This window comes from Scylla paramamosain, chromosome 10 (assembly GCF_035594125.1).
Source record: "Scylla paramamosain isolate STU-SP2022 chromosome 10, ASM3559412v1, whole genome shotgun sequence".
NCBI classification, from domain to species: domain Eukaryota; kingdom Metazoa; phylum Arthropoda; class Malacostraca; order Decapoda; family Portunidae; genus Scylla; species Scylla paramamosain.
In genome coordinates, this window is record NC_087160.1 from 11560715 (window position 1) to 11569485 (window position 8771).

Consider the following 8771-nt stretch of genomic DNA (forward strand, 5'->3'; position numbering starts at 1 on the left):
CTTGGGTGTCATATACTAGAAGTGTGTAGGTTAGAGGTAGCTGATTTCCAATGAGTGCTAGTCTAAATAGGAGTCAATATAGATCACTACTTTGCCAGGTGCGAGAGAAGTGAGGTGCCTTAAGGCACTTAGTATTGCATGAAGTTCAACTGAGAGTGAAGAATGGTAATGCTTCTATCAACTTACGCTGAACCCATACAGGTGGCATTGCAAGGAAGTCTACGAATTAAAGACCCAAAATTGGGATATGGACAATCATTCGTCACCTTGGATGAAGAGTTCAGAGACAAAAAGACAGATGTTAGTGAGCTAGTCAACAAAGTTTGAAATGGAGCAACCGTAAGTTGAAATGACATGCAAAGCCTGAAAGACCTAGTGCATGACCTTATAAATTGTGTAACGAACCTATGAGACCTGGGATACCTGAGGGAAATAGACACACAAGGGTCAGTCAGACTGATAGCTGAGCGGTTTAGAGGAAGATGAAACTAGCCTTTTTGAATATCCAAAAAGCCATGATGGTGAGTTCCCACACATCAAGTGGCTTCAAGTATTCCTTAGGGAAATGTTAGAATGGGCAAAATGGGCATTGCTGGCTAGGACCCAACAACATCTGAGCATATGGCAAAGCAGATCTGTAGGAGCTTCCCCACCATCATAGAAGAGACCAGTGGGGCTGGTGACATCAGTGGAGGAATGGCAGAAGAGATCAACTATGTACGGTGTGCCAGGGAAGTCACTCTCTCCAGAGTTACCCTGTTTTCAGTGATATGTCTGTATGGGCTAGAACACTACTCCTCCTGCATCTTTTCAACTTCCTCCCCAGAGGCGCCAACAAGAAAGCCTGTGGCACAACCAGAGGGTTGGCTGGCTGGTTGAGAGTCTGTTCAGGTGGCTGGGCATCATGTTTTTCCCGACTTAACACCACACATGCAGGAGGAAGCCTCCTCATGTGCTCAGGGTAGCACTGAGTCCAGATGTGATGGTTGCCTCCACATTTTGAGCAGCAGGTCTTGCAACTCTCTCCACCTCTCAGAGCATCAAGACACTTAGAGGTCCAGTGCTGCTGGCTGCACACACCACAGAGCTCACTCCATGCACATGCCCAAAGACTTGAAATTTGAAGCACTGGAGGGGCTCCAGGACGTAACTCCTAATGAAGTAAACACCCCAGAAGCCTAGATCGAGGGAGTTATGGACAGAGCCCTTTAATGTTACCTCAACCTGCCATGTGGGCTTCATGCGGTCATGTCCCACGCATTTAACCCACCTTTTGGTGAAGGTGATGTGTGGTTGCTTCTGAAGGGAGTCCAAGGAATAACTCAGGGAGTATTGAGTGATGACTCTCCAAGTAATCCTGTCCACCTCTTCTAGAGCAATCCTGAATGGTCTGTCTTCCTGAGGGGCAAACAAGAAAGGTAGAAAGCAGTGATCTTATCCTTGTGGGTAAGAAAGATTTCATCCCTTTCAACCTTGAGCCTGACTTGAAGGTTGAGCTTGGCCTCCTTGAGCTTACAAATAGCTCAATAAGTTGTTTCTTCCTTAGGCACTGCAAGCTGGTATTGACAGTGATCTGGGGAGAAAGCTTTTAAGGGGGTAGTTGGACCTCACGGCATTGCCAGTCCATGAGTGTAAAACCCTCATCAGTCTCTTGAAAATGTAGGGGAGAAGAATGAGCCATGGCTGTGGTGTTTCCCCTCAATGAGGGTTGCAGACTACACAGCACAACACAACAGCTCACTTATACTCAATGATCTCTGACCAGACCAATCACCTATGATCATTTATTACATACAGTCCACAGATTGTATGTACCCTGTTCAGTTAACCAAGGCTTTGAACAAGATCCCACTAGGAAAATACATCATGCAAGGAATGCTCTTCTGGTATCAACCCTAAATGTCTTGACACATCCCTCAACTTTTTCTTCATTACTTCTGCAACATTTACAGTCCTAGATCTAATTTTCAATCTGTAGAACACCACCTCTCCTCTACTAAACCTCACCTTATTTCCTTCACTGAAACACAGGTGTCTGAGGCAACTGACAGTAGTCCTTTTTCTGTTCCCTCCAAATACAGGATGTTTCAACAGAACTACAATTCGACTGTGTGGATATTTTCCAGTCTTGGGCAATTTGACAGTTCTGCTAAAATCAACATTAGGATATTCACATTATTTATTTATTTATCATTATTCAGATAACACAGGATAAAATACTTTATTGTACAGTAAAAGATATACACTTAAAACCTACATTTCCATATTTTCATCCGCTGACCTAGTATAATGAGGATAGTGATACTGGGAGACACAGCGAAGTAAATCTTGAGGCCCTAGCTCACCATCTTTGTACCCTTGCCACTTGTCAAAAAATTTTTTCTGGTAATCCTTGTATGTCTGTCTTTGGTACCTTTACAGCTTGCACTCTGACACTAAAAGGCACTTGATATTTACAAGCTTTGCTTCTTCATGCAAAACCTCAATCAGCTCATACACATTCACATTCCAATATTTGCTACACAAAATGTTTCAAATTATTATGCCATCCTTCAGTATCATTGTTGGTCCTAATTGCTAAGCCAAAGACTGACCAGCTACTACTACGTCCTTCTATCCAAGTGTCTTCAATGTACTCCAACAGACTATGGAGGGCTATTGTATGATTTTCTGCCACTATATTCCTGAACTCATTGAAGGTAGATCGTATCTGCTCTGCTGGTAAGAATGGAAGACACAGAAGTTGACATAGAAACCTACTTGTGTTCTTCTTTCTACAGTATGATGGAGCTAATCCTAATTCATTAATCTTTTTCCACACTGCCTGGGTCCAATGAAAGCAACATCCAGTAAGGGTGACATTGGGTTTTACTCTCTGGAAGGCTCCCCACACGGCAGACTCAAAATCCATGACAACTCTCTTGACTAAATTACTGGGAATTCTTTCCATGATGTAATCCAAAATCTTTGTGTAATCATCTTTACTTCTGCATGACATCAGGACATAAACAAGAGGCACCTACTTCATGTTGTCACCTTGCCGAATAAAACTGTGGATGCTCCACAACTGCTGAAATGGTTGCTGGACTGCCTTAAAAGTTGCATCCACATACCACGTCTTTGCCTTGGAAAGAAGGGAAAGAAGCAGGGAAGTGAACATGATCACATGGCGGGCAGATTCTACTGTCATATCATGCTGTACAAAGTTGTCGGGCAGTTCTTCTGTTACCCAAGTGAAGTTCAGATCCTTCAGCTGTTTTAGTCTCCTTGCCTGGTGTAGACGATCGGTGGTGCGAACAATAGATGACATCTTCGGCATGCTGGACAAAGGTGCATCAGCTGGCAGGTGTCTGTGTACTGCTTCTTTCGCAAGGGTCGATCCTGAAGCAAATGGGCGCTCTTTTCCTTGTTGTCGCACATAGGCCTTGATGTTGGCAGCAGGCAGGGCACAGTCTCTCAGAGAGAACATCTATGAGGATGAGGCCCTATCTTGAATGTTTCACCATGCTGGGTGATAGAAGCAAGGCAGTTCACAGACTTGTTGCAGACAGTACATCTCCAACATTGGTCACCTTTCTTGTTAACCTTGCCATCCTTGTTACACAACTAACCACAACTGACAAGGATGTCTCCTCTGCACTTTGATCCTCCAACTACAATGGTAAACTCCTCTTCATCAGATTTTGGTAGTATTTCATCTGGAATAGGAGTAGTAGGTTCCAGGTTTGACTCTTCATGTAAGGATGGGTGAATGAATGAAATTACAGGGTGGTCTTCGATATTATTTACATCAGGAGAAGCAAGCTGAAGTTCCATTGATGTTGGTGATGCTGTTGGAGGTGGGGAGGAAGGAAAGAAGTTGGCATCTGGTGAAAAGTCTGCATTCAGATATGATGGTAAGGAGGATAAGTGTGTTATTGGTAGGGAGCCTGAGAGTGACTCAGAGTCAGAAGCAGAGGAGGAGTCATACATTGATGAGACAAGTCAAGGTAGTGATGTAGTAGGTGTGCTGGTAGACAGAAGTGTAACTGGTGCTGGTGTTTCTGGTTGTGTTAGTGGAGTGGTAGCTGGTGTTTCTGGTTGTGTTAGTGAAGTGGTAGCTGGTTGTGTCAGTGACATGGTAGTTGGTGTTGCAGGTTGTGTTAGTGAAGTGGTAGTGGATACAGCAGAGACATCACCACATCCTGTGCAAGTCCACTGGATGTTTATCTTTGACTGCAAAGCTTGTCTGTACTCTTCCTGGGAAATGCCAGTGTGGCAGGTGCGGTGCTGCCACTGTTCACACCCATCATGCTGGAGGGCTTGCTGCTTAGGTCGAACTTCCCTTTGGCAGGTGATGCATGGATAAGGAACAACCCTACAAGCAATACAAGAACACAACTGCTAAAAAATGCAAAGTGTGTACAACAAACAAAAGTGTACAACCCTACAAGCATAATAGAAAAAATATACTACAACACACAACTGGCAAAAAAAAATGCACACAACTGGTAAAAATGTAAAGTGTATACAACAGACAAAAGTGTACTTCTATACAAAAATACAAGGTAAAGAAAGATATAAATAGGTTATACATAGCCTACCTGTCCATGTGCAGCTTCCTTGTGATCATTCTTAATTAGGTTAATATTAATATATCAAACGAGTAGTAGTCTCCTCTGTAGCATCCAGTAAGCGAGAGTGAGACAGACAAGGGAATGGAAGCCACAACAATGAATAGGAAACTTGAATCATGAACCTGAACCATATGGATTTGAATAGTTTCATTCAGGAATTCATTTTTATGCCTAAGTGGGGCAGACAGGGGGGATGGAAGTAACTGATTATTCATGCTATTCTGGTTATAAATACGTAATTATGAGTCCTGAACCTGAATCACGAATCAGAAACATATACGAGTATTATGTTAGGTGGTAATATATTATATTATGCATATTTATCAACTTATATATAAAGGGCAATTTGACAGAAAATTCCGGGGCATCTCGACAAGGACGTGACTTTGGGTGGATCGACGACGTCACCAAATTGCCGCTGAACCATCCTGTTACCTTCCCTCCTACTTTCTCTATCCTCATTTTCAATCTAAAGCTGGATGTTGTGTCTATGTGCACATTGACCTAATCTGCTCTTGTGTCCACACTCTTGAATCCTCCAAGTTTTCTGCCATCTGGCTATGCTACAGAAGCACTCTCAAACTCACCTAACTCCTCTGACTACAAGAAATTCTTTTACTACACAACTTCCAAAGTGAAGCACATTCTGATTCTCTTTCCCCCTTTTGCAGAGACCTCCATTCTCATTGTTCACCACCAGCTTTGGTTTTCCTCCCCCTTCACTGACCATCCTGGTGAACTAGTCTTTAACTTTGCTATCCTCCACGACCTAGAGCAACTGGTGCTACACCCTACTCGTATTCCTTACTGTTTTGGAGATATGCCCAACATTCTTGCCCTTTTCCTAACCCCTAATCCTGCTTGTGCTGTTACCCTATTTTCTCCATTGGGATCCTCTGATCACAATCTCATATATGTCTTTTAACCTACTGTTCCAATCCCTCCTCAGGATCCTCCTAAGCAGAGATGCCTCAGGTGTTTTGCTTCTGCTAATTTGGGGGGACCTGAGGAGGTATTATGTTGATTTTCCTTGGAATGACACCTGCTTCCATGTCAGGGACCCATCTCTGTATGCTGAGCGCATAACTGAGGTGATAGTGTCTGGCATGGAGGCGTACATTCCTCACTCTTTCTCTCGGCCTAAACCTTCCAAACCTTGGTTTAACACAGCAAAGGCCCAACATGATATTCACTGAAAAACTTAAAGCTACTAGATATTTCAGCATCCCATCAGAAGCTGAAATTTACTCCTACGTCCCACAAGACCTTGCTGACATCTGTAACTTTCCCACCAAACTGCCGCCCAATGCAGGCGAAAAAACAAGACCCACAACCTGTCCCTACTCCTGCCAAGAATTAAGAATCCTGCCAAGAATTAAGAGCCGTGCCATGTCCCACGTATATTCAATAACCTTCACCTGCTCTGCCGTGCTACTGTCTCCCGCTACCCAGCAATTACAGCCATGCACATGGAATGAATCCTCCATGACTTTCTCTACCATTAAAATTCACTTCCTCACCCCCTCCCTATTTTTCCCCTGTCTTTCATCCCTTCTTCCTATCTTACCTATTATTGTTGTTGCTGCTGTTAGTCTGTTGGTCCTCTGTTGGCCATTATGGATGTTATAATGATGTCCGCATTCTTACGGTATAACTGATGGGTTTCCTAAACGCGGAGGTGGAGGCGCAGGCTGCCCTACTAGTGACTTAAGAGTTTGTTGCGGGACAGCTTTGTGTTAGGTTGCTTGTCATTCCTTTTCTCCTCACATGTTGATGAGACTGTATTTGACGGCTCCTCCGTCTGCATAGCCATCTCCTCACTTTCATCCTCTTCGGCGTCACTAATCAACATTTTCAAAAGCCGACTACTACATAATAACAAATGAACACTATATATACATTTTTTTAAGGTTTACACTAAGCCTAAAGTGACATGAGCTTGATTAGTGTTTACCGCACCATTCCCGAGACGACCAAGCGGGCCGAGGTGGTAAACGTGATCGTGACTATAAATGACATGGTTTGTGTAACGCTGATGGCACTGGAAGTATTGGATCCTAAAACAAAATACTTTGATGAAGGTGACATGCTGAACGAGGTCAGTTTATACTAAGGTTCGTTGTAGTTGTTGGATCTGAAGGTGCTCTAAATCATGGAGGAAAGATACAGTTTTATAGCTTCCCACACAACTGGCCGCCATTAGCCAATGGTTCCTGAGTGTGATTCAGACTGATTAGTGAAGTAATTCACAGCAAGGTATTGGTGCATTTGAATATGTGGTTGATCCTTTCAGGCGATGTGTTGTGTGTATATATATATATATATATATATATATATATATATATATATATATATATATATATATATATATATATATATATATATATATATATATATATATATATATATATATATATTGTGTGTGTGTGTGTGTGTGTGTGTGTGTGTGTTTCATTTTTTTTTTTTTTTTTGTGCTCATACTTTTGTGTTCATATATTTACTGCATGGTGAAATCATAATCTCAAGTTTGTGTATTTTCTATTGCTTATATAATATTTACATTTATTGTTGTTCATATGTTTGCTCAGCCAACTTTCTGTCATTTATTGCCACGTCCACCTCGCCCACAACACCTTCCTCGGATGTTTGTTCACTGTGACTGGGCGAACAAGCGTAGTTTATGATTTGCTTTTGAATACATATATTGTATGTGTGTATTTGTGTTATTTAGGGTAATGAATGCAATGTAAGTATCAGTGCATCTGTGTTCATATCTCACCTCTGCTTCAATGCAAGTGAACCAGTACGTGATTCAGTTAGTTGTCAGTGATAACTTTTGTTATTTGGGCCAATTATTTACAGTCTGACCATATTCGCAGGCCTCAACTTTAACTATATCATCCTGCCCCACTGCCTCGGAGAGATGAGTTAATTTCCGGTTCTCTCTTCCTTATATAACATATTTTATTTCTAATCATCAGCTTTTTTAATGCAAGAAGTGACAACTAAGATAATGGATAACTAGGGAACTCTTCAGTCATATGCCTAAATTAAACAAATGAATATGCAATTCATGACAGCTTGCCTAGCGACATTGCAGTTTCCGTCTTGTTTGTTGGATGATTTGTTTTTTTAGATTCTGACTCGGGGACTTTATCCCACATCACCTAAGCATGCGCATCAGTCCTCGAACCTTCTACCTTAAAATCTTGGTAAATCTTCACTTTCATACAGTGCTTTGATATGCCAATCATTTTAATTTTTTTTCTAATCACTTACATATATTATCATTTCCTTTGCTGAATCACCAAAGCATCTACAGTACAGAATGTTGCATTGTACATTCATTTTGCTGTTTTTCAGCATTATGATTATAATTTATGTATTATAACTGGGAGTGGGCTGTTATGCTGATCAAATTAAGTGCTTTCCTTCAGTCATGAGTTTTTTTTTTTTTCAACCAAACCTAACTTATAAACATAATCTAAGTGAGAGGAACTTATCTAAGTCATTAGAGAGCCCTAAGATTCGATAAGTTTATGGATAAGGATGATAGATATAGATACAGTAACTTAATCGTTTTCTTATGTGATAATTTTCTTTTGCAAGGCCATTGCTTTAGAGAAATATTGTGGTGGAAAGATTCTTGAAACTCTTTACTTCCTTTTGCACCCCCATCCAGATTTCCCCTTATGAGCCGATTATTGGTAAGTTTTGGTATCAAAAGTACAATACAGATGGTTGATTAACTTACCTTCACGGTCCTCCCTATTACTATTTTCACTCTAGCTTCAGTATTTCTTGATAAGAAGTTCGTCTCCCCATTCCCTCTAAATCCCCAACCACGTTTTTTTTTTTTTTTTTTTTTTTCCAGGGATGAAAACGAAGTGATATATGGGAGCATTAAAATCCAAGGGAATTTCTCTTAATATTTCAAAGTACCCTAACCTAGCCGGGGCTATGCCCCCCTCCTGGACACTCCCCTAGGATATTAACCTAATCTAGCATATCCTAACCTAACGAGGGACATCAAAAATTATACCATCATGCCTTATTGGTGTGAGCTACTGATGTGAGTTACTGATGTGGTGTGGAGATTCTCAGGGGGGATGGAGGTGGATAGAGTTTGGTGGCTTCCTTAATGAATGTGTGGAA

At 41.5% G+C, this 8771-nt stretch overlaps 1 long non-coding RNA gene across 1 annotated transcript; it reads right to left on the minus strand.

Annotated features, from left to right (window-relative positions):
• Nucleotides 1-2810: 2810 nt before the first annotated feature.
• On the minus strand, nucleotides 2811-6569 carry LOC135104235 (uncharacterized). Its single transcript, XR_010270341.1, has 2 exons — nucleotides 6184-6569; nucleotides 2811-4357 (listed from the first exon to the last, which is right to left on the minus strand). It is a non-coding gene; the product is annotated as an uncharacterized LOC135104235 (long non-coding RNA).
• Between the last annotated feature and the right edge of the window lie 2202 nt (nucleotides 6570-8771).